At 44.4% G+C, this 26,870-nt stretch overlaps 1 protein-coding gene and 1 long non-coding RNA gene across 7 annotated transcripts in view; one reads left to right on the plus strand and one right to left on the minus strand.

Moving 5' to 3' along the window:
* The window catches only part of LOC310657925, a 66,657-nt gene that overhangs the window by 19,188 nt on the left and 20,599 nt on the right, over positions 1 to 26,870 (minus strand). For 2 of the 4 annotated variants that reach the window (XR_014502001.1, XR_014502002.1), the window contains one exon: positions 4,636 to 4,770. This is a non-coding gene — a long non-coding RNA (uncharacterized lncRNA). Of the gene's footprint in view, positions 1 to 4,635; positions 4,771 to 11,927; positions 12,285 to 26,695; positions 26,745 to 26,870 lie in introns of those variants that run through there. The other 2 variants (XR_014502003.1, XR_014502004.1) reach the window with 2 other exon arrangements.
* The window catches only part of TMEM266 (transmembrane protein 266), a 96,753-nt gene continuing 82,727 nt past the window's right edge, over positions 12,845 to 26,870 (plus strand). For 2 of the 3 annotated variants that reach the window (XM_083399029.1, XM_083399031.1), the window contains exon 1: positions 12,845 to 13,237. The gene's annotated coding sequence lies outside the window, so the exon portion shown is untranslated. The remainder of the gene's footprint in view (positions 13,238 to 26,870) is intronic. The other variant, XM_083399034.1, reaches the window with a different exon arrangement.

Below are 26,870 nucleotides of genomic sequence, written 5' to 3' on the forward strand. Positions count from 1 at the left end.
ATCCCGGACATAATCTCTTTTCAGAGGCCAACATGTCCATCAAGGGGAATTTTACATTTTAAATTAAATGTCTGGGGTTCGGGGGATTTATTTATTTATGGCTGGCTGGGACTCTGGTATGAAGGTTTAAATAAGACCTGACATTCCATTGGGATAAAATACTATAAATCCTAGAGAGTCACTGTTTTTAATGATCTTGCAAATAGTTACAAATTATATTTCCTGTCTGGCTAAGATTTATTCTCAAATAAATCTGATTTCTTAAAGCAATTTCTATAATTCTAGATACAATCAGCTAGATATGAGGGGGAGGTCTCTTACCTGTCCTTCAAGCCACATGCAGTTTGGATGGGAAGCCATGGTAACTACTCATACAAACTAGATCACTGTTTTGTTTTACAAATAGGCTGAACTGATGTGAAAAAAATGTATACGTCACTGAATCTCTAGCAGCAACTGATTGTCTAAAAAACATTTTGTTACATGTTGTAGGAAATTATCTTTCTATCTAGAAATGGCAGGATTACTCACTTTGTTTGCAAAATGATATCACTTTACTTGGAACCTAGTCATAAAAATGCTGTGACACATTGATTGACATAGTCAAGGAAGTAGTTTTCAGAATGGCATTCTGTGGCAGACTGTTGCTCCGTGGCACAAACACACACACCCTGCACATCCCCCAAGAAAAGCCCCTGGGAGCCAACAACTTCAAATAAAGTTCTGTACAAAAGTGCGCACCACTTGCTGTCGGCCCTGCTAGGATTGCCTTCTCCTGTCAGCAGTCAGGTGAAGGTGGTACTGGTATGACAAAACTTTTACATTGCCCCCGCTTCTCTCTTTCACACACAGAAACACACACTTGCAGAAGACGAGGAGTGCGGGGGGAGCACAGCGCCCCTGGCAGCGCGATCCCGGTGGGGTGCCATCATGGCTGCCCCCTGCCTGCGCTGGGCACCACGCCCCCGGCAGGCGGCCTGCCATGCCCCCAGGACACGCAACAGCCCCACCCCCGCCTGCTCTCCGCCCCCGGGTGCCAGAGCATGAAACTCCGCCACTGCACACACACACACTTGGAAAACAATTTCTTAGGTGACATAGGACTACTACTCTCCAGTTGAACCTACCCAAACCCTGAGATCAAATAAATGGCATGATGAGAAGTAGCTGTGTCATTCATAAATTGGGGTGGAGGTGGTTAAAAGATGAGAGGATCCCTCACATCAACTGAGTAACAGGTGCATTATAATAATCCTGTGCTAATAATCCCTGAGAAGAACCTGTGCAATATGTTACTGGGGGGATGAGGGTAGAGACACTAAAAAGGTAAACATTTCTATCCCCTTAGGAAGAGCTCTCATCTTACGGAGTGCATCTTTTGTTTCTTCACTCCAACCTTGAAATAGAAAGAATTCTAGCCTTCAAGGTGTTTGTAGCCCAGTTTAACGGAATTCTTCATATGGCTCTGACAGAAGTGCTAAAGGCAAAGCTGCAGGCAAAGCGGGATAGACAGACTCCTTTGTCAGGATTTTGTCTGATCTGCCCTTAGAGCAAACCATATTTGGCCACTAATGAGGTCCAGTGCCGAGGGCCTTTTGGCAGTTCCCTCGCTGCGAGAAACCAAGTTACAGGGAACCAGGCAGAGGGCCTTTTTGGTAGTGGCACCCGCCCTGTGGAACACCCTCCCAACAGATGTCAAAGAGAAAAACAAGTACCAGACTTTTAGAAGACATCTGAAGGCAACCCTGTTTAAGGAAGCTTTTAATGTTTAATAGATTATTGTATTTTAATATTCTGTTGGAAGTCACCCAGAGTGGCTGGGGAAACCCAGCCAGATGGGCGGGGTATAAATAATAAATAATAATTAATAATAATAATAGCTGGAGGTCAGGTGGTTTCCAGCTATTAAGTCTTTAAAAAATGGTGCAGTCTTCTTAGATTAATTGTGGGAACAAAGGATGCAAGAATATATATTTATTCTAGTGCTGAAGTTGTGGTTCTTTGGAGATTTGGAATGGCTCCCCAAGTAGTTAGCAGCTACTAACTTTTAACTGTTCATTCCATTTAGTTGCTGGAAGTTATCTGCTGTGCAGAACACACTGACTCTACCTTGTCTGTTATGGGCAATACAGGATCATTTTGCTTTGTTGATCATTGCCAATGATCTTTTCAGCCCACCAAATGTGTAATGCTGCTGATGCAAAGCTCTCTCTAGGACAATTATCAATGCAACCTGTTTCTGTTAACATTCACTTTCAGCTACGATCCACTGGATGCCATAGTCACCACTGATGTGTTATGAATTACAGTGATAAAAACTTTAGATTGTATAAGTTAGTTGCTTCATGTTTTTATTGTATCCATTTTATTTATTTATTTATTTTTGCAGTTTTGTTTTCCATGGATGCTAGTCTAGTAACCATACCTACACAGAAAACCATCCCTGAGGCCTCTCTGGTGCATGCAGGGAAGTGTATTGTTACAAGAAGATTACATTAACTGATTACAGTCAGGTTTTACTAGAGTGAGAGAAGATGCCTTCCTCCTATAGATAGTTCTCTACCACACGTAAGCCATTTTTCTTTGTCAACGGATTGTTATCACTTCTCAAAACGAGTATTCAAAGAGTAGAAATGACGGCTGTAAAACTTGGAGATAATAGACCAGAGTAAAAACTACACAATTTAATAACCAGCTCTGTTCCTTTTTAACTCTTGAGGCGCTGGCTTCTGTACAAAGAACACTTGTAGCTCTAACACTTGGAAGTCCCATTGGTAAGAGAATGGTAGTGCTGGTTTTGCCCTTTACAACACTGTAAAACAGTAATTGAACTCAAGCATTGTAATAGTTGCATTAATATAGCGTTCTAGTACTGGCTGTCAACACTCCTTGCAGGTGTTACTACCAGAGGTGGTAGTAATTTCTGTACATGGTACTATTCTCTTACCAACTTTAATATATCAGTCCCTCACAAACTATAAAGTATAATAAATAAGCATTCCAAATCTCTGCAAGTCAATAGATTGTATTCAGCTAAGTTTTACTCAGAGCAGACCCACTGAAATTAAGGGACCCATGTCATGTCCATTAATTTCAGTGGGCCTGCTCTGAGTATGGCTAATATTGTATATATCCCTATATGCTCCTCCCCCTGAACCACATTGCTTCAGAAATGCTCTTAAGAGTGGTTAACCAATTATTTGACCTAGAGTGTCCAGATGGAGCTGTTTCTGCATCGGGAGGATTTATGGCCTCTGATAAGTGAACAGACTCCAGACAACCCCATTGCGGCGTGTCTACAGAAGGATGAGCGAGCTCATGCCACTATCATCCTGGGTTTGGAGGACAGCGAACTCGTCAACGTGAGGGCGTTGCTGAAGCTAAGCAGAGCCAGCAAGCATTGAGAGACATTTATGTTAAGGCTACAACAGCAGCAAATACCACCTGCTAGCTATAAAGAAAACATTTGTGGAGCTGTAGGAACGAGACATTGCAAAGGTGTACGTCATACCGCCAACCCTAAATGAAAGTTGGGACAATTTTGTTATGAGCCTGGAGGCGATGCCTGAAGAAAATCTTTCCCTTGACAAAATGGGTAGGGCTGTAGCTCATTGGCAGGGGACATCCGTTGCTTGCAAAAGGTTCCATTTTAAATCCCCTGCATCTCCAGGTTGGGCTAGGAAAGAAGTTTTCTGAAACTGCAGGGCCAAATAAATACTGTCGTTGGGGGGACTGAGGCTGCGAAAGAGTGACTTACCAAATGCCATATAGTGAATTCAAAGCAAAGACTTAAGCAGCAGACTTCTTGATTCATGGCTCAGTCAGTCTCTTAGCTAAGCTGCATTTCAGGGTTAAATGCAATAGCCAAATCAAACAAGTCTGCATTTGTTACAGGGAAATTGGAAGGGGGATGAGAGACCTCCCCCACACTCTGAGCCTTGTCTCTCCACACTATGAGGCAAAGATGAAGAGCCTCCACTGCACATTACAAAATGTAGCAATTCATTGATAAATGTATCTATGTACAGGATCAATGGGAAAACTTTAGAAATTCATAAGAAATCACATCATTGTATCAATCTTCTCAGTTCCAATGGCATTTAGGACCCAGGGAAGTGAGGTATAAGGGGAGGGGTGAGAGAGCCGGCCATAATCCCCAAGATGTCCAGTCAGGTCTGCAGGGCCTTCCCAAGGAGTCATGACTGGTGATATTCTGCCCTCAAAGTGTCAGACAGATAACCATCTCAATCCCAATGCCTACCCACCCTAAAGTAGGATGAAGCCACAAGACAAAGGGGTGTATTTGACTAGTGTAACCCCCTGCAATGCAGATATCTCAGATAGAGTATCCATGACAGGTGGCCTTCCACCCTCTGCTTAAAAACCTCCAATGAAGGAGAGCTCACTACCCCATGAGGGAGATAATTCCACTGTCAAACAGCTTTTACTGTCAGAAAGTTCTTTCTGCTGTTTAGTCGGAATCTCCTTTCTTGTAAACTTGAGGCCATGGGTTCAAGTCCTGCCCTCCAGAGCAGTGGGGGGAAAGTTTGCTCTATCCTACATGTGACAGCCCTTAATATATTTGAAGATGGCTATTATATCTCCTCTCAATCTCCTCTTTTCCATGCTACATACCCAGATCCTCATATTGCTTGGTTTCCAGTCCCTTGATCATCTTGGTTGCCTTACTCTGCACATATTCCAGTTTGTCAACATCCTTCTTTAATTGTGCTTCCCAGAATTGGACACGGTATTCCAGGTGTGGTCAGGCTAAGACAGAATAGAGTGCACTATTACTTCCCTTGATTTGGACACTGTTCATGCAGCCTGCAATAGCATTAGCTTGTTTTGCTGCCAAAAAGAACATCTGATACCCACACATGTACACCAGTAGTCTAGGAGGTTCTGTTAGTTACTGCACCAAAAACAAACAAATGTATTATGACATAAGGCTGAATAAGAGCTAAATTGTCTCTTTGAGATAGACATTTAAAACATATTCTTTTATTGAAATAATTTCAACTATAAAGAAATAAAGTGCTACAAAGAAAAAAGGGGGAAGTGAGGGAGAAAAACTAAAACAAACATGTGCATAAGAAAGGGGGGAAAATATACAAAATTGAAATGTAATCTACTCCCATAAATTCTTATATAAATTGATATAGTGTTATTATCCTAATAGATACATTGGCTAATAGCGTATTACATTCTGTTTAAACTCATTCCGAATGTTGTCATATTTATCCAAAAAAGTCTACATCTGTTAAGTAGTCTGTTCATAAATTGCATGTGTTGTCATACTGTTGGTCCATGAATTAATGTTGATCATAGCTATTCAGCAGTATCAGACTCTTGGTCACTATTAGGGCATGCAGAATCCATTTTCATGTCCCATTGTTAGGTATATAGCTCAAAAGAGGTATATAGTTCAATAGGTATATAGTTCAAAAGAATATTCTCCGCTGAAAGATTGAACTTTTTTCTGCACAGCCTAGCACTTTCTCCCAAAACTTGGTGCGTATAGAACACTGTACAAACATATGTTTCGGGGGGGGGGGGGGCATTGTCCTTGCCACATCTCCAATACAGAGCTATCTTAGCTAGTCCTTCAATCCTTAGCTTGTCTTCAATGAGTTATCCCATTGTTCTAATATCTCAGGTGTCTCAGAAGCTGAGAGAGCTGCCAGCCCAAACACACTTCTTAGGCGTGTTGTAATTGAAGATATTGCCATTGGGCCGCATCTGATATTTTCTTCCTTATCTATCAGTCAATACACCTGCTTCCATCTGATTTTTCCATACCATCGTTTTTGCAATTTTTAGAGTAGGGTTTCCTTAGAAAGTAAGTTTAGGATGTGAAAATGGATCAAATTTGTTTTTATTATTCTATATCCTTCTAATGTAGTTGTTTCCAGTCACCTGGGATTTCAAATATTTTTTCTGAGTATTGTCCAAGCAACCAAAGGTACTTATGCATATATTCCAGGGTTGCTCACGCTGGAAAATTGAGGCCAGCGGTAGCTTTCCAATATTTAATTTACTACATTAACAGTATATAAGCATAATTATCTAATTCTAAATTCAGAATTATGAAACCACCTTCTTTAATTTCTAGCTGCATTCGCTGCAAGAATATCCTTGGTGTTGTTCAGCCCCAAAGGCATTTCCTAATGAGGGTGTTTATCTTTGGAAATATGATTCAGATATAAAAACTGAAATTTCTTTCAGTTCAATGAATCTCGGAATAATATTCATTTTGAGAGCATTCACCCTTCCCCAAAGGGTAAGGTTCAATGACTCCCAACTATCAATATCTGAAGAAAACTCTTATTAATTACTTTATATTAACTGTGACTGTGTTATATCTTTTCTGTGACTGTGTTATATCTTTTGGTATTAATATACCTAAATATTTAATAGATTCGGAACAAATCTGGAATTTTCATGGCCCTCTAGCAGCTATTGTGGCTCATTGACCAGAATTAAATTCTTGCAGTGTCTTGTCTGCCAGGAAGCATGGAATTAAACAGAATTATGCTCAAACAGTTTGTTGGGCTGCAGCGTAAGAAAAATAGTAGAACTTAGCTGTACTTTAGATAAGAAAAATACTAAAATATACAAAATAAGCACAAGTTCCTTTTCATCAGAATATAACACAAATTAACGTTGAACAAAACACAAATTAATGTTGAACTGTGTATATTGGTCATTACTAAGGTTGACAGCAGATGATGAGCATCCTGGATACTCCTGTACCCTAAACACATTAACAGGCTAATTTCCCTCCTGAAAACCAGCTGCATTCAGTAGGGATGCATGAGTGCAACTGAGAACAGCTGTCCCATTATTTCTGAATGCCTGATTTCATACTGTAATCTGTAAATTAGTTGACAGATGTATAAAATCACATGTTCAGTGTTCACATGTTTAGGGAACTCCCTAAAGATGTTCTAGAAGCATTATATATATACTATTTTTTAAATGCCCCATGTACATTAAATACAGCAAGGATAGTCATTGCTCCTAAATCTATGATGAAGATAGTGATATTTGTTCATATTAAAGAGCCATAGACCAGAGTTCTTGCAGTTTCACCTCACCAACAAAACTCTCCAATCTCCATCATTATCATTATTAAGGTCTCAAAGCAATTTATAAGTTTAAAATACAGAGATACCAAAAACAACAACAGTAAAACAGTAAAATCATACACAGTATCAACCAGTGTTGATACACAGTATCAACCAACATTCAATAACAAGGAAAATATCATTTTCCACCCAATTAAAAGATGGACACAAAAAACAGGACAAAAATGAAACCACACTGAGATTCAAATGTCTAGGAGAACAATAACACCTTTGCATGGTGCTTAAAAATGGACAAAGCTCATGCCAGGCAGACATCATTGGAAAAGGCATTCCACAGCTGAGGGACAGCAACTGAAAAATCCTGTTCTCTCACTGAAATCCATGACACCTTTTTCAGAGGCGCGGAGAAAAGCCAGGTGATGATTAAAAGGTCCAGGAAGGTTTGGACTGGGAAAGCCTATAACTGGGGTCCTGAGCTGTATAAAAAAATGTGTTTTATAGGTCAAAACCTGCACTGTGAATTGGACTTGGAAAACAACTGGCAACCAAAACAGTGAGACCAGAATTAGTATTATAGGCTAATACATCCTGGTTCCAATCAGTGATCAGGCTGCTTCTCCAGAGGCAGCTCCACGTATCACATTGCAGTTATCTAACTACGGGTTACCAGAACATAGACAACTAAAACTGCTTATCCTCACCCAGATAAGAGTTGCAGTTGTGCCATTAGCTGAAGCTGATGGAAGGCACCCTGTGCCCGAGAGCCAACTTGTGCCTCCATTGACTGGCAGTAACGTACCCAGAGGTAGCACACCTGATCCTTCAGGAAAAGTATGACCATATAAAGTTGCATCCCCCCTAATCCAGACTGAGTAACCACCATTTTAAAATGCCTAGTCACATCTGGACTGAGCGTTAGGGTTTTTTGTTTGTTTTTTTGCTTTCATCCAGTTCATAACTACAGCCAAGCACCAGTTTAGCACATTCCTTCATCACATTACAGTGGTACCTCGGGTTAAGTACTTAATTCGTTCTGGAGGTCTGTTCTTAACCTGAAACTGTTCTTAACCTAAAGCACCACTTTAGCTAATAGGGGTACTCAGAAATATATATATATCAAATTTTATGAGATTGTGACAATTTATCCCCACCCCTCTTTTTAATGTAATTTTGTATTGAGTTAGTTTTTTCTACTTAGTTTGGAGCTTATCCTGTGTAAATGGGTATTCTTTACTCCAATGGTGTAATCTTTCTCAGACAGCCACAAGGCAATCTGCTGAATCAACGTAATCTCTAAGCTGTACCATCTAATCTTGCAGCTGTTCTCTCTGCATGGTTATGCAATCTGCCCAGTGTGCATATATGAACAAACAGGCAACATTTTAGCATTTTAAAATGCAGCTCTTTTAAAGCTTCTGTCATTCCCCATGGTGTTCCAATATGCCCTATGTCAATTAATAATATGCTAGCCAGACTCTAAAACATGCATTTAAGTTGCACAAAACAACAGACATTGCTTTGTTAGAATCATGGAATTCTCAAGTTGGAAAGGACCGCGAGGGTAATGTAGTCCAACCCCCTGCAATGCAGGAATCTCAGCTAAAGTCTCCATGACAGATAACCTAACAACTGCTGAAAAATCTCCAAGAAAGGAGAGTCCACCACCTCCTGAATGTCGAACAGTCCTTACTGTCAGAAAGTTCTTCCTGAAGTTTAGTTGGAATCTCCTTTCTTGTAACTTGAATCCATTGGTTGAAGTCCTAGCTTCCAGAGCAGGAGAAAAAAGCTTGCTCAATCCCCCATGTGACAGCCATTTAGGTATTTTAAGATGTATCTCCTCTTTTCCAGGCTAAACATACCCAGCTCCTCAAAAGGCTTGGTTTCCGGACCCTTTTCATCTTGGTTGCCCTGCTCTGCACACATTCCAGCTAGTCAATATCCTTCTTAAACTGAGGTGCCCAGAAGCAGACACAGTACTCCTGCTGTGGTCTAACCAAGGCAGAATAGAGCGGGACTATTCCTTCTATACCCGGAAACTACAACTAATCCAGAATGCGGCAGCTAGACTGGTGACGGCCGCCAAGACTGCATAACACCCGTCTTGAAAGACCTACATTGGCTCCCAGTACATTTCCAAGCACAATTCAAAGTGTTGGTGTTGACCTTTAAAGCCCTAAATGGCCTCGGCCCAGTACACCTGAAGGAGCGTCTCCACCCCCACCGTTCTGCCTGGACGCTGAGGTCCAGCGCTGAGGGCCTTGTGGTGGTTCCCTCATTGCGAGAAGCAAAGCTACAGGGAACCAGGCAGAGGGCCTTCTTGGTAGTGGCACCTGCCCTGTGGAATGCCCTCCCATCAGATGTCAAAGAAAACAACAACTACCTGGCATTCAGAAGACATCTTAAAGCAGCCCTGTTCAAGGAAGTTTTTAATGTGTGACATCTTAGTGTATTTTTGGTCTTTGTGGAAGCCGCCCAGAGTGGCTGGGGAAACCCAGCCAGATGGGCGGGGTACAAATAATAAATTATTATTATTATTATCTTCAGGAGAAGAAAAGCCTAAGGAGCAAACCCTACATAAATGCGGAGTACAATCCCTAAGATGGTTGGATAGCACCTTGTACACCTCATTCTGGCAACTCCCGCAGCCAAGCTGGTGCCAAATGTATTGCTCTGCTTTCTTTTGGACCACATCTGCCAGGCCGCATTGGGGGGCAGGGGATCTTCTTGTCTGGCCAGTCCAGGACCTCCATACACATTACCCAGGCTTGTGTTGCTAACACAGAAGAAACAATGTGGAAGGCAGCAGTTACAATTTACAGGTCTCTGCAGTCAAAGCGGCTGCTGTTATTCTCCAGTGGTTTAACTTCACCATTGTTTCTCGAGACAGACGGATACCAACAACAAATTACTTCCCTTGAATGGTATACTATACCATTGATGCTGTTGTTGCTGACTAGAATAAGAGTTTTTTATGCTGCTGCATCATACTGTTGACTCATGGCAAACCTTTGGTCTACTAAGACCCCTAGATCCTTTTCACATGTACTGCTGGCAAGCCAAGCGTCCCCCATCTTATATTTGTGTAGCTTGTTTTTCCTGCCTAAGTGCAGAACCATTCATTTGTCCCTACTGGAATTCATTTTGTTTGTTTGGAACCGGTTCTCCAATCTATTAAGGTCATTTTGAATGCCAATTCTGTCTTCTGTGGCATTGGCTACCCACCCAATTTGGTGTCATCTGTAAACTGGATGAGCATCCCCTCAATTCCTTCATCCAGGTCGTTGCAAACCTTCATTCTGAGCTCTGGCCCGTCTGACCTTCTCCCTACAACTGTTTGCTATTTGTATACACTCTTCCTTTCTGATTTAACCTTTCTTCCATTTCTTATACATAGCCTTCTTACATCTCAGTTCCTTATGCAACCAAACCAGTTTCTCTAGATGTCTCTCACTTCTCTTGTAGAATTATGTTATTTGAATGGATCCAGTATATATCAGTTGCTGTCCGAAGTATGGTAACAACAAAGTCCATTATATTACTAGATCCCTTTATACAACTCATGTATTTTATAATGAAGCGATAATAAAACATGCTACAGAAAAAAGTTTGATTATATCACGAGACAAATCTCCAACCAGACCCCCCCCCAAAGTCAAATCCTGTTTGATTTTGTCCTTTTCTGACCTCAACATTTAGATTAAACTCGTTTAGTGATGTATAAAAAGGTAAAGGACCTCTGACAGTTAAGTCCAATCGTGAATGACTCTGGGGTTGCGGAGCTCATCTCACTTTACTGGCTGAGGGAGCCAACATTTGTCCACAGTTTTTCCGGGTCATGTGACCAGCATGACTAAGCCGCTTCTGGCGAAACCAGAGCAGCGCACGGAAACGCTGTTTACCTTCCCACCAGAGCGGTACCTATTTATCTACTTGATAGTAGCTCACACTGCCATGGGGATTCGAACCACTGACCTTCCAATCAGCAAGCCCTAGGCTCAGTGGTTTACACCACAATGCCCTTAGTGATCCATGTTGTTTAGTCGTGTCCGACTCTTCGTGACCCTATGGACCAGAGCACGCCAGGCACTCCTGCCTTCCACTGCCTCCCGCAGTTTGGTCAAACTCATGTTCGTAGCTTCAAGAACACTATAGTGATGTATAAAGGTAAAGGGACCCCTGACCATTAGGTCCAGTCATGACCGACTCTGGGGTTGTGGCGCTCATCTCACTTAATTGGCTGAGGGAGCTGGCGTACAGCTTCCGGGTCGTGTGGCCAGCATGACTAAGCCGCTTCTGGTGAACCAGAGCAGCGCACGGAAACGCTGTTTACCTTCCCACCGGAGCGGGACCTATTTATCAACTTGCACTTTGACGTGCTTTCAAACTGCTAGGTTGGCAGGAGATAGTGAAATATAAATATATAAATTCTAGTTATGTATGGAAGCTTTCATCAGCTATTAAGTCCTGATAAATTCAGTTAGATTTACCGTACTCCCAATAAATTGAATGGAGGATTGTGGCCTTGGACCTGGCATCTAGTTAGTTTTGCTCTAGGGCAGAGGTTTCCAACCCTTTTGAGTTCACGGCTCCCCTGACCAACTACCTTCTTTCTGCGGCTCCCCTGGGGGGCTCTGGAGGCGTTTGGTCACCCCTCGCCTGCAGAGCCAGCAGCCCCTCACCCCTTTCTGAACACCCTCCCCTGTGTTGAGACACGCCAAAGAGAGGAGCTTCCTGGTGCCTCCCCCCCCCCCAGGGGCCTGGGAAGAGGGTGGCTCCAGCCTTAGCGGCCCAGCAGAGACTGGCCAAAGGGGAGCGTGAGGCCGGCACCTTGCTCACCTTGGGAGGCAGCAGCGGGCGCCACTGGGCCTGCATGGCAGAGTCTCCCCTTCAGCACCAGGCCCTCAGCTCCCAGGCAGGCCTGGCACGCAGCAAGCACAAGGCAGGCCAGCGCAGCACTGCCTGCCTGGCCTCCCACTTGTCCAGCCAGGGCTGGCGGACTGGCTGGCTGGGCTCCCTCGCCCGCTTCCTTCCTTCCTCCGAAGCCGCTTTGGCTCCTGGCACCCAGCACCCCCTGGCCAGCCCTAAGGGCACCCTTCGCCCGCAGAACTTGTGGCCAGGGCTGCTGCAACAGCCAGAGGCAAGAGGGCATCCGAGGAGGGAGGGAAGAGGGAGGGAGGCCAGGGTTGCCCGCAGCCCCCCCCCGGCCATCCTTCAAGGCGCCCCAGGGTGCCATGGCACACGGGTTGAAAACCACTGGCTTATCCCACCATTCTCCGCCCCACTGGCGGAGGGCTGGGGGCAATTAGCTCAGCTTGTTGCTAGGCTTGGAAATTTTACATTAGGACTTTGTAAGTAAACTAAGAGCAACAACCTTCAATAAAAAGAGAATTTGAGTCAGCTGTTGACAACTGCAAATAGTCCTCGTTTCATTTAATTACTTATAAATATGACACGAGGGCCCGTTTGGGATGGGAGGGTAAGCATACAAATATTCCATGCCAGTTAAAAGAGAAGAAAGAAACAAAAACCCCACCCTTGTAGTGGTGGCACCAGTTTTGCTGTTTTATTCATGTGGGCGGCTTTTGTGACTTCCAGGTGCGGGCCGGGGGGCGTCGTGGGACAGGGAGAAGCCTCCCGGCCTCGCTTCCCGCCTAAACCCCCGGCGAGGCCTCCCCTCGGCCGCCGCCGCCGCCAATCCCCTTCCTGGCCCCGCCCCTTTCTCCTCAGCCTTACTATTACTACCAAGCCCGCCGCCAGAGCCCACCACGTGACCCGCGGGAGCGCCCCGCCCGCCCGCCGCGCAGCGGGTTTGTTTCCAAGGCGACCGGCGGGCGGGAGGAAAAGAGGGATGAGAGAAGAGGAATGGCGGCGGGGGGGGGGGGACTCCTTCCCTCCCGCCCGGCAGGAGGAAGCGCGGGCTCGTCGGCGGAGGGAGGGCGGCGGGGGCGGGAGTGGGGAGGAGAGGGGCTGGCGCATGCGTGGTGGCGCTGGAACCCTGGACCTGGGAGGGAGAGGGCGCGCGCACGTGCGTGTGGCTCCGCGCTCGCTCGCTCGCGCGCCGCTTAGCCTGATCCTTCGGAGCTGCAGCTGCTCTTGCAGCAGCCGAGGAGAGCGGCTTCCCTCTCGGGCGGCGGCAGCAGCAGCAGGTACGTGGCTCCTTTGGGGCGGGGGGTTTCCTCCCCCCGCAACCCCCCCCCCGCACCTCTCTGCCTCTCCCGGCCTCTGCAAAGGCGCACGTGCTCACCTGCTGCAATGGGAGGCGCTGGGGTCCCCAATCCCGATTGCACTACCGAGCCCTGCAAAAGGGGGGGGGGGATCCAGGGTGACAGCGGAGCACCCCCCCCCCCGAATTGCGCCTGGGATGCGTGTGTGTGCGCGCTAGAGGGAAGTCCCCTCCGGCGGGCCGAGCTGGGCAGTGGGCTTCCTGTGCCAAGGAGCCCGGCATTCCCCACTGCAGAGGAGGAGGAGGAGGAGGAAGGCGGCGGACGAACACCGTGCGAGTGTCATGGTGGCGGGGATATCCTGTCTGCTAAGGTGCAAGGCATCCCTTTTGTGAGGGACGGACATATTGCACATTGAGAGGTTGTATTAGTGGAGGAAGAGGGATGGGGACTGGCCTGTTAGGGGTGCCTGGGACTCCCTTCTACAAATTTTGTTTTCTTAAAAGCAGGCATTTCTCATGTGAGGATCTGCACCACAAGCCGGGGATTCCCTGTTGCCTCCCAAATGCAGTTCATACTTGACGTTGCTTTGTGGTGAGATGCTCAGCATCCTTCCCTTCAGTCCAAACTCATTCTTAAAGCTGCAGAGTTAAAAAGATTAGGGCAATGAATTGTCCCTTCCATCAGCTTATACATAAAAGGTGCATATTTCTGTGGTGGAGGACCGGTCATCATTTTATCCTGTTGCCACTGTGGTGGTGCTGAACTCCATGGGATTCTTTGAAGTGTTGCCACTGCAACACTTTCTCCATAAGAAGAAGAAGAAGAAGAAGAAGAAGAAGAAGAAGAAGAAAAGAATACAAGAATACAGTGTATGGTTTTCCCCAAGGGAGACTGTTTTCCTTAATCTTTCTTTCTCTGTACCAGATTGCAAATCTCACCACAGCCGGGAACAGGAGGAGTGCATGCTTTATGAGCCATTTATCTGCAAAAAGGTGATGAGGTACCCTTTGCCAAAGTGTGTCAGGAAGGCATTCCTCTCTGCCCATTGATTTTTTTGTAGGTTCTCTCTGGTTACCTACATACTTGAAATAGAAATATGAATTTACTACTTGTCAAGTTCATAGAGTTGATTATGTGGCAAGGAAACAGTCCTTTGCTTTGTCACTGTAAAACAGTATGCATGTCAGGGTGGGTCTAGTGAGAAGTTCATGAATTTTCCTATGGAAGTGTATGTAGGACAGATCCCATTGATGTAGTACTTTTTTGGAATTCATTCATGGGCGTAGCCAGGATTTTTGTTAGGGGGGCAGAACCTTAGTAAAGTATTTTTATTGATTTAATTGATGGGGGCAGCTGCCCCCCTTGGCTATGCCCATGAATTCATTGTGGGTTTTTGTATACAAGCTTGGTTGGCCTTTTGGGAAGGCTTGAGGGAATCCTTTGTATTTAAGAGAGGTGACTTTTGATGACTTGTTAAATGAGTGGTACTTGAAAGTCAACTGCTATGATCCTAGTGATTTTTTTCCTACAGTGAGGGTAGTGGGAAGAGGTAAAACAACAGAATTCTATATGACAGGGAAGCAGATTGTTTTGGAGGTCTCCGCCTTGGGCTTAACTGTAGTTGGTAATTCAGTTATTTCCTAAAACTGTGTTTTACATGAAACTAAGAGGAGAGCTTTCCTTAATGTCTGACTCTAAAATAAGACATTTTGAGTTACTTCATGTTGAAAGCTCTTCTTTTTAAAAAGGTGCGTGACTAAGGGCATTTCTGCACAGCAACGGGCTGTTTAGTGCAATAAATGTGCTTTGCTGTGCACTTGTTGCACATGGATTTGGGTTGCAGAGCCTCTCAAAGTGAATGGTAGCATACCTCTTTATTTTCATTTGCCTCTTTTTAGTTTTTCTGAGTGGCCTTGACATTAATTGAAAATTAATTTGCAACAATACATTGGCCTGCATTATTAAAGATTGCTCACTGACTTTCAAAGACCTAATTTAATGATATATTGGTTCCTTGATATTTGGGTAACAGTCTGATTTATGTGTCCTTAACCACACTAGTTTATGTAATATAGGCCGAATTTGGGGGGAAAAACACAACACCAGCCAAACAAAAGCTAAACTTGACAAAGGACCAAGTTGGAGTGCATCAGAAGGTAGTTAGACTTTGTGCAACTCTTCTTCATTTTGACCTGCATCTCTTTATGTGAACACAGTATTGCTTTTGATTCTGCAGTGCTAGCCCTTGCACATCCTGGCTGTATTCTTTTTTAGCTTAGGTTTGCTGGTATGCAGAACTAATGTACCTGCATGTCTGCCTGCACACACATATGTACCAAAGGGTGGCTTGGGCCATGGGTCTGGCAAGTTATTTGCTCTGATCAAGTACCCAACTGAAAGACAGCTCTAGATCTGTGACTCTTGGAACACTTAATTACATATTGATCTTGTCAGCAGTTTTCATTTATCATGCAGTAACTTGTCTTTTAAATTTTACTGTTACCTACCATCAACAATGTAAGTTATCACTTGGGCAAATATCTGCTGATTAGCTAGCAAATAAATGCCATCTTGATTGTGGGACTGTAGGTCTAAATTGCTTTTACCTAGATTAAAATGCAATAGTGACCTCCTAATTAGCAATCTCTTCACATGAGAAAAATACTCCCATGAGGCATTTGCTTCTTCCTCTATTACATTAGTTAGCTGTTTACTGATAAAAGAGATATTCCAATGTGACTTTACCCAAAGTCATACACCCCCCCCCCCCAAGCTCTAGAACTGCCACCTTGGTAACAGCGTTGTTTCATTTTTATCGGAGCAGCTGATGAAGGTAAATGCTTTGCCACGTGAAAACACACAAGTAACCTCTGTTAATCACAGTAGCATAAGTATTATTTTAGTGATTAACCAAATCCTAAAAGGGATCCAAAGGAAGTGTGAAGTGTTTGTTGCTTTTATAACTGTGTGTGCGTAAACCTAAGAGCAGGAGATACCTGCATGCAGAAATGCACACACCTCTCTCTTACAGAGTTGTGTGTGGGATGAGCTGGGAAACCCTAGCAATGAGCTTGCTTCTGGTCTCAAATCATAGAGGAGGGCTGCAGGATCCAGTGGCTTAGCAGCTGCCCTTCCCAAGATCAAAATAAGTGATCAATTCACTTGGGTGGGGCTCACCACCAGTGCCCCCCTGCTGCCCCATGCCTCTTAGCACTCCCCTAGGAAATCCCACAGCACCCTTTGGTAGCTAGGGCTATATACCTTAAATCATATGGTAGTCATATTCTAGAGGTGTAAGTTTAATTGTCTACTTTTCTAAATAACTGTCCAAAATCTGCAGTGGTTTTTTACCTAAATGCAAAGGTCTTATGTAAGGTAAATGATGCTGTTGGAGAATGTCTCTGACTTCTCCGCCCTTGTATTCTATTCTATTGCTATGGCACCTTCCTGTTGGCTGTCTCTTGTGGCTTCTGAAAAGGTTCCCCCCTCCATGTTAATATAACAAAGGCTAATAGAGTTGTGCAAGTGTGATGTGAAATCTTTTCTGCCTTAAACATTATCAGAAATCAGTTGGCACTTCTATTTCCAGAAAACGATTCTAGATTCAGTTAGGTAGTCGTGTGGGTCTGACGCAGTCAAAATAAATTTTAAAAATTAAAAAAATTGTCCAGTAGCACCTTAGAGACAAACTTAGTTGGTCTCTAAGGTGCTACTGGACAGTTTTTCCCCTGTTTTTTTATTTATCCAGAAAATGATGTTGTTGAAAGTGATGTGCCAGGAACTATCATTTTCTCTTCCCTTCTCTCTCCTTCCCTCTTCCAGCTTTCCTTTAAGTGTCTCTAGAGTGGGGAGGAGCTCCTTTGACCTGATACTAGTTGCTAGTGATACCTAACAGTACTGTACACAGAGTCTGAGGGTGCCCCTTTCAAAGATGGTGCCAGGCTATGTCTTGCGCTGGGACACAGAATGAGTGTTGCAGGCAGGAGGAGAGGGTTTGCGACAAGCAGACACCCTGGTTGTTTTTTAAATGGAGGAACAAAGTCAGTGATGAAACAGATCCTTGCCAGGCAGTGCATACATTAGGGGCCTGCTTTGTCTCTGGGCAGCAGGAAGTGAGAAATCCAAACCTCAGTGATACTAAAACAGTCATTGACTGTGAAACTCAGTGAATAGTTGTTGAAATCTGTAGGTGATTAATTTCCCCACAAAACTAGTTTCAGCCATGGTTATTGGTGGTGTTAAGGTACTGCATAAGTTTGAAGAGTGAAGGAGCCATAGTGCTTAGCAGGTACCTACATTTTAAAACTACAACAGTACTGAAAGACAAAAAAGGCAGGTTCATCTTTGTTAGGGGGAACACTAGATGGCAAAACTAAATTGACAATTGGCCCCAAACTCAAAACAGTTAGATTTTATCCAGAAAAGACGAAATAAACTCATCTCCTGGGGAAACAATTCTAGGAGGTGACTTCAATCTAAACACCAGAGATACCTCTCCAAGACATTCACCCCCAAATCCTCTGGACAACCTTCCTCCGAAGGAAGCCAAAAAAAGAGCAGCAGAGACTCCTATAGACTACAGTGGTACCTCGGGTTACAGACTCTGCTAACCCAGAAATAGTACCTTGGGTTAAGAACTTTGCTTCAGGATGAAAACAGAAATTGTGTGGCGGCGGCGGCGGAGCGGGAGGCCCCATTAGCTAAAGTGGTGCTTCATGTTAAGAACAGTTTCAGGTTAAGAACAGACGTCCGGGACCATTTAAGTACGTAACCAGAGATACCACTGTACTAAAAATGCTGAAAAAGGAAGGCCTGTATGAAACATGGGGTGACAAAAACCCAGGCAACACCAGTCTCACATTCCTGTCTGGATGCCATGGCACAAGGTCTAGGCAGGACTGACCATGCCAACCCTAACTGCAGAGGAACAAGAATTATGGACAGCCCTATTACCCCAGAGGAAAAAGAGACTGTCTTCAAAAATGTAGAACCACACAAAGCCCTGGGCCCAGATGGCTTTACAGCAGAATTCCGCAAGAAATTCAAAGACACCCTGATTCCCTTTATGACACTCCTGTTCAACGACCTCATAAAAGGACCCCCATGCCTCCTCCAAAATAGTCTCTATACCAAAGCCATTCAAAGACAACACAGCCTCAAAATAGAATCACACCGCCCAATTTCGCTGATAAATCAAGACTACAAAATATTCACATCAATTCTGGCCAACCGTATAAAATGTTTCTCACACAAACTTAATAGCCTTGGACCAGGCTGGCTTTCTCCCCAGTTGCAGTAGAACAGACCCCATTAGGAAACTACTGAATTTGATTGAACACAGCAAAACAACCAGGTATTTCCATTCCAAACAATCAAAGGCTTTAAGGATATACCCAAGGTAGTCAGTGGGGATCTGGTTGTTTTGCTGTGTTCAATCAAATTCTAATAGTACTAGGCAGTTTTTGAAATTAGCCAGGTGCCGGGCGCATTTTGCACCTGACTATCAGCCACTTGCTACCACTTTGCACATCTACTCTGCAAAAGAATGAAAGTTCATCACCCACCTTCTTTCTCCCTGCCCCACCTCACAATGCCTGTGACGCCAGTGCCTCACACCGAATGTAGCTGACATGTAGAAAGGAAACAGAGACATTGTATGCACCCTTGTGAAAATGCTTTAATAAAAACAAATTATATATTTTTTGAAGCGTGTGTATGGAAGCAATTCAACTTAGACATTTGATCAACTTTTAACTGGAGGGTGGGATATCTGCTCACCTTCCCAAAGTGGGAATTTGCCCGTTTCCATCCTTTGTTGATGTTGTGCTGCTGTGATCTGATCAGATTAAAACAGTAATCTTTCACGGGCGCTCTCTCCCTCCCCCCACTTTTTGCATGGGTGAAATGACATTTCACAAAGCGTTTGCTCAAGATGGTTGCAACATTCCTACTGGGAAAGGATGACTATAGGAACTTGCTAGGGATGAAAGTAACAGCAGGTGACTATATGCATGTAGTCCTTCACACCTTCTGAATTAAAATTTGGGCTCACGTGCTACAAAAACTGCACCCTTAAACATTTTGGATAACTCGGACTGTTGCTATCCTGTAGGCAAATACAGACACAAAAGTTTGATTAAATCATGACTAAAAAGTATATCCAGATTTTAAGATGTAGACCATGGACAGAAATGCATTCCCAATTCTTAAACGTCATAAAATTTGTAGCCACTCTCCCAGCACAGAGCTGAAATATATATTTCATATTCTTAAGTGGTGACACATGAGACTTAAGCCACTAGGCACCTGGGTTTCCCCTTCTGCTATGACCTTAGCCGGTTTAAGGTCCAGTGAATCCATTGCCATAATTCACAAACAGGCCTGTTAGTATTAAAGGCCAACTAAAGTCCCGGTAGCCATTTGTTGAAAAACCATGCCATCATTAATAATAATAATAATAATTTTTATGTATACCCCACCCTCCCCAGCCAAGACCGGGCTCAGGGCGGCAAACAAGTTAAATGAATACAACTTAAAAACAAAATTAAAATACAACATTAAAATATTGAAACATTAAAATATTAAAATGTAGCCTCATTGCAGGAGGAGAAAGGAAAAGAAAAAAGAAAGAGAGGGAGGGAGGGAATCAAATTGACTCCAAGCCAAAGGCCAGGCGGAACAACTCTGTCATACAGGCCCTGTGGAAAGAAATCAGATCCTGCAGGGCCCTGGTCTCATGAGGCAGAGCGTTCCACCAGGCCGGAGCCATCACTGAAAAGGCCCTGGCTCTGGTTGAAGCCAATCTAACTTCCTTAGGGCCTGGGACCTCTAGGGTGTTGCTGTTTATGGACCTTGAGGCTCTCCGTGGGGCATACCTGGAGAGGCAGTCCCGTAGGTACGAGGGTCCCAGGCCGTGAAGGGCTTTTAAGGGTCAAAAGCAGCACCTTGAACCTGACCCTGTACTCCACCGGGAGCCAGTGCAGCTGGAAAAGCACTGGGTGAATATGCTCCCATGGCAGAGACCCCGTGAGGAGCCTCGCTGCAGCATTCTGCACCCGCTGGAGTTTCTGGAACAGCTTCAAGGGCAGCCCTGCGTAGAGCGAATTACAGTAGTCAAGCCTGGAGATGACCGTCGCATGGATCACTGTGGCCAGGTCGGGGCGGGAAAGGTAAGGGACCAACTGCTTGATGCGGCGAAGGTGGAAAAATGTTACCTTGGCTGTTGCTGTAAGCTGTGCCTCCATGGAAAGGGAGGCGTCAAGGATTACACCCAAACTCTTAACGGAAGGCAATGGCACTAACTGGGCCCCCGCAAGAGAAGGGAGTTGGTCCCTCATCCCCATGCCATCCCGACCCTGCCATAGGACCTTCTGCTCCCACGAAACCATCCAAACACAACTTCCAAGCATCTGGTCAGTGTGTCCGGGGCCGAGTTGGTGTGGCCATCCATCAGCAGATAGAGCTGAGTGTCATCAGCATATTGGTGACAGCCCAGCCCAAAGCTCCGGACAATCTGGGCAAGGGGGCGCATAAAGATGTTAAAAGGCATCGGTGAGAGAATTGCGCCCTGCGGCACTCCACACACCAAGGAGTGGCGCGACGACATCTCCCTCCCTAGTGCCATCCTCTGTCCCCAACCAGAGATAAAAGAGCACAACCAATTACGGGCTATGCCCTGTATCCCCACGTCTGCGAGGTGGTGGTCCAGAAGATCATGATCGACCATGTCAAACGCTGCTGACAAATCTAAAAGGATCAGCAGTCCTGACCCGCCTCGATCCAGTTGTCTACGGAGATCATCTGTTAGGCAACCAGAGCCGTCTCGGTCCCGAAACCAGGACGGAAACCGGACTGAAATGGATCTAAAGCCGATGTTTCCTCCAGAAACCTACCAAGCTGTTCAGCAACAGCTCTCTCAATTACCTTACCCAGATATGGAAGATTTGAAACTGGGCGGTAATTGGATAGGTCTAAAGGATCTAGTGAAGTTTTCTTTAAGAGTGGACACACCACTGCTTCCTTCAGTTCCCCTGCAAATGTCCCCATGCCAAGGGACAAATTGATAATTTCAACCAGGGGGGTCCCGCGTGACATCTGGACACAATTAATTAATTAATTAATTAAGCAATTAATGATGCTTGGGGAATGTACCAGAAATCCTGTATTGTAACTCATCTCCCATTAAATCTCTCATGACCAGTATGTGATACATAATATATGCATTTCCAACCTGACTTTTTTAAAAAATGGAAATCTTCAAGGGGTTGTGCAGTTTCTGCTTAATATCTTACATGATCCTTAGCTGTTGTCATGCAGGAAAACAAATTGAACCCTAGCTGATTTATTTTAATAAGATATTTTTAAATAGAAATCGGCAGCATTAAAGTTATGGTCTTAATTGTGATCCTATTGTAAAATATGGGGGAAATGGTATCAAAGGGTCTTGGAGACAGTGCTGGTCACTCAAGAGCCTCGGACGTGCTCCCTTAGGCAGAAGAAACGCTCCACGTACACTGGAGGGCCAGGCTTAATTAGTGAGCGGCTCTAGACCCTGTTCTTCATGACAAAAAGCTGGAACTTTGAAGAGGAAAACTAATAAATGCCTCTGAGTACATGCAGAGTGCTTTTCCTTCTTCAGAACAGCCAGAACATAGAGCTTCACTCCTGGGATGTGGGCGCAGGGGTTTCCTCTGGCTTCAGAAATTTTGCAGATAATGCGTTTTTATGATAGAGAGAGAGAGAGATTGAACTAGGATTGTCCTTGCTAGCTGTGGAAATGGCAGCAGCACCTCGGTGGAAGGTTGGGATATGAATGTAATATTATACAGGCAACGCCCCATTTACTCAGGGTTATGTTCTAAGGTACTGTGTGTTTAAGTGAAATCACGTATATCTGAAACACCATTGAAAAAGCCTGCAAACATAGCTTTAGTCACCTATCTAGACTTTCTTGTACTGTGTGTGCCCATTTTCAGACTTTTCTGCCAACTAGAAGAGTATTGGACTATATATGCCCCAAATGTGAGCTTTCTACCTGCCAATCAGTTTCTTGGCCCAAGTCAAAGTGATGGTTTTGACACATAAAGCCTTAAACAGCATAGGACTGCAATCAGTGCTTCTTTTCTGGGGGGGGCGGGGACACAGTGTTACACATACCCCTAAACATTTTGTGAATCTTTGTACTTTTGTCCATTTATTCCCCCCAATTTGAACTATAAAATGCTGGTTTTCTTGAGTCAAAATGAGAGTGTCCCTAAACATTTTTTTTAGAAAAAAAGCACTGACTACAATACCTCAAAGACTGTCTCTCCCCGTGTGAACCAACTTGGACCCTGTGATAATCCCCTGAGGCCTTTATTTGTGTGCCTCCTCCATGAGAACGGGCCTGTTTGTGGAATGCTCACCCCAGAGGGTCTTGCCTGGCGCCTTCATTATACATCTTTAGGCACCAGGTGAAAACATTCCTCTTCAACCGGGCCTTTGGCGGATTGACATTCTATGCCTTTTTAGATGTGTTTGTGGGGTATGGGTCTGTTTTGCTCTTGTTTTTATTTTGTAATTTTATGCTGTGGACCGTCTTGAGAACTTTGGATGAAGGGTGGTATACAAATTTAATAAATAATAAAAAACAATACCTAGTGTGTCAGCAATGTAGTCATTTTGATGTGCATTTCACGGGCTCGTTATTATTATACATTTACGTATACCCCATCTTTTTCCCTTATGGAACTCAAAACAGCTTACAGATGAAAATAAGAATCATTAAAAACATAGAGAAAATAATTAAATAACAGTTAAACAATAGAATTAATAGAACTATATACACATGTAAAATAGGTTTAGAACGTACAAATAATTACAGTAAAAGCAGCATGGCACCAGCCTTCCAGCAAGAATGAAACAAGAATGTCTTCACCTGCCTGTGGAAGGAGAACAAGGAGGGAGCCAGTCTAACTGCTCTAGGGAGGTTGTTCCAGAGCCTGGGGGCAGCCACCAAGAAGGCCCTTTTCCACGTCCTCACCTAGTATGTCTGTGAGAGTGGTGGGACCAAGAGAAGGGCCTCCCCTAAAGATCTCAGAGCCTGGGAAGGTTTGTATGAAGGAATATGGTCTTTCAGATAGCTTGGACCTAAGCCATGTAGGGCTTTATATGCCATAACCAGCACTTAGAACCGGGCGATATTTCAGTTCATTGTCTGAAACTGGTATGAAGCTCAGATTGCAATACTGGTTTCAGACTTCTTGAGCTGGCAATACGTCACGGCTCCCTGGCTGCTGCCTGCGCTGTGCTGGTGGTAGCTGGGGAGCTGCGATGTCTTTCCCGCTCAGATTGCGTGCTCTGTGATTTACCTTCACCTGAGCAAGTGGGGTGGGCTGCCTCCTTCCTGCCGGTCGGTTGCAGGCAGAATGACCCACTGGGAGGGAAGAGGCAGCCTACCCTGCTTGCTCGGGCGAAGGCAGATAGGCAGGCCAGCAGGCACTTGGAGCACTTTCTCAGGCTTTGTCTGCCAAGGCTGAGGCTCGACTGGGGAGGGAGTGGGCAGAAGCGCCTTTGCGTGAGCAAGCAAGCAGCCTCCTTCCCTTCCTCCTGGTCGCTCCCCCCTCCCAGCACACCCCAGCTGCTTTTTCAGTGTTATTTCAGACATCATAATATATATCACAATGATTAACTGGTTGATATATCATGATGTTGAAAACCAGATATCGCCCAACTCTAACCAGCACTTTGAATTGTGTCCAGAAACAGACCAGTAACCAATGGAGCTGTTATACTGAGTAAGTCATATGCTCCCTCTAACCAGCTGCGGTCAGCATTCTGGCTGCAGCAGCTCTTTGAGCCAGGTGAGGTTTCTGAGCACTTTTCAAAGGCAGCCCCATGTGGAGCACGTCGCAGTAATCCTATGGGATGTAACCAAGGCATGTGTCACTGTGACCAAGTCAGACATCTCCGCGAATGGGTGCAGCTGGTGCTCTGGCTGTAACTGCACGGTTGCACTCCTGGCCACTGCAGAAACCTGAGCATCCATGCTTAGGGACACGTCTAGGAGCGCGCTCAGTGAGCCTGTGTCTTTAGGGGGAGTGCTGGCTGAATCCCTGTGCTGCCTTCTTACTATTGAAGTTGCATAAATATCCCATTCTAATCATTCAAGACAACTTGTCTATGCAGCAGATTTCAGCTTTGGAGTTGCTATGGAAATACCTTAAGTACTTGTTCATGTCTCTTCATGAAATGTCCTGTTTCAGACTCTTGAAGTAATCAAGACGGTCTGCAAAAGCTTCCAAACTCTGTTTTCAACTAACCATGGTTAGTTGTGTTATGTATGATCTCAAGCAAACTTCATAAACTGATTTCTGATCCTAGTTTGTTTCCCTAAACCACAGGGAAACAAACTTGGATTATAGATAACTGTAATTGCAAGTTTGTTATAATGTGTTGTTATGAAGTTAGTAAACTGTATTGTTATGGCCGGATACCAAAGGAACTGAGCCTTCTCCCCGCTTCTTTAGCACACTGAAACAATCACACAAATTTAGGCTTCCCAAGTGCCTTTCAGTTCTAGAAGGAGAGGGACAGCCTATGAAAAATAAGCAGTAATTTGTGATGAGTAAATGAGACTGACATGAAATGTGATGTGGACAAGTCTGGACATGCCCTATGTCATGGGCAGGCAACTAAAGCCCAGGGGCCAAATCTGGCCCAGTCGCCTTCTAAATTTGGCCTGCGGACAGTCCAGGAATCAGCATGTTTTTACATGAGTAGAATGTGTGCTTTTATTTAAAATGCATCTCTGGGTTATTTGTGGGACATAGGAATTTGTTCTCTTCCCACAAGGTCTGAGGGACAGTGGACTTGAAGAGTTTGCTGACCCCTGACCTGTGTGCTTCCCCTCCCTTATTGCTCCTGCATATTCACATTGCCTCCCTTCCTTGTTTGATCAAGCCATAGTTTGCTATTGCATCTGAACTGGGCAAAATGTGTAGCCATACTTTCCTTTCAAGCGAAGACCTAGAACAAGGGCTTGAAGTGGCTAGAGGAGTGGGAACATTTCGTTTGATCTCATCCATCAGCGCAGCAGAACAAGCTGTCCTATGGCAAGAGAACCCTGTATGTCCCTAACAGGCACCTGCCCTTTCTTCATTTTGAAATAACCGTAGCATCTTCCTGCCCATGCAGATGAGTAGCATAAAAAATGAGGACCTCTTTATAAAGGTTTATAAAAACTTCCAGTTCACCTAGTCCTAGAGGCAATTTCTTACCTTTCAATGCAAATAAGCAAGTGACTGTTTCATGCCTATATCTTCAGTCGGCAGGAGAAACAAACTGTTCTGTACCTCACTTTTATTTTTTCCCCCTTTTTCTAAAATGGAAGAAGTTTCAACCTACTGTAGCTTTGCATCGAAAAAAGTCCTAAACTCAGTTACTTCACTTCCAGGTTGCAGCAGAATTAAGATAATCCTTCATCTGTGAAACCTTGGGGAGGAACTCCATTTTATAGATGGTTCTGATCTAGATATGTTTGGTGTGTGGAAATTGCTTTGTACTTTCTTCCACACTTCTCATCTAAACCTATCCAGGCTGTTCTGGCTGGATCACAAGTGCCACGTGTGTCGTTATTCTTTGAGGTTTTCCATTAAAATGAACAGCTTGGGCTTCTATCATCTTCATAGGTTTCCACCGAATTCTTTCTGCATCTTACTTGACCAGTTCTGCTAGCACTTTCCAGTTCTTCTTGATATAAGTTTGTTCTGGAGGCCCCGTAAAAGCTGTGGCCAGGTTGGGTTTAGGTTTGGCGCCACCTGGTGGTCAATAAGCAACATTGCAAGCTTGCAAAAATAAACAAACCAAACAGGATGTCTTGGCTCCTTCCTTCTTCAGTTTTTTATTTTGCCTTGCAGAAAGCAGTCATTTATTCCTGAGACTCCCGGTGTTCACCTTTTTTTCCAGGATGATTCATTCTACCTCTCCTTGAATTTCTCCGTGGCTCTAGTTCCTTTACCTTCGGCATTACCACCCACATGGTCGCCACCTTCCAGATTCCTTTATCATTTCCAGATGAACACTTTCGCCCTAGCTGAGAATTATTTTGGCAAACTTGCAATATTGCCTGTTGACTGCCAGGTGGCGCCAAACCTAAACCCAACTTGGCGGCAGCTTTTTCGGGATCCAGAAATACCTTTCATTGTAAGTATAATGGCCTTTCTTGATTATTACTCTGTTCACACAAGCCCCATCAGGTTTCTAAACCTTTTGGTGTGCGTCAAAAAAATAAACTTTATTATCAAATATGCAGAGTTTGTTTTGGAATATTCACATTTTGTGTGGCTTCTGTCTGTTGACCTTCAGTTCAACTTTCACTGTGGGTTTTACTGGTGCCTATCCACTGGTGCTATATCCAGATGTTTAAATTAGCAGACAATCAATTCTGCAAGAAAGCATCACCTTTTGAAGTTTTCTCTTGACTGTGCAGCACAAATGGGAGCATTGCCTGCTTCATAAATACAAAAAAATGAATATTAGTTCTTTGGTTTCCATTTGTTAAGACTATTATTTGTATCTCCCTCATTCAATTTGACTGACCTAAAAAACCCCAAAAGCTCACCTCACATCCTTTTTC

This window comes from Podarcis tiliguerta, assembly GCF_965153285.1.
Source record: "Podarcis tiliguerta genome assembly, chromosome: 9".
Lineage (NCBI taxonomy): Eukaryota > Metazoa > Chordata > Lepidosauria > Squamata > Lacertidae > Podarcis > Podarcis tiliguerta.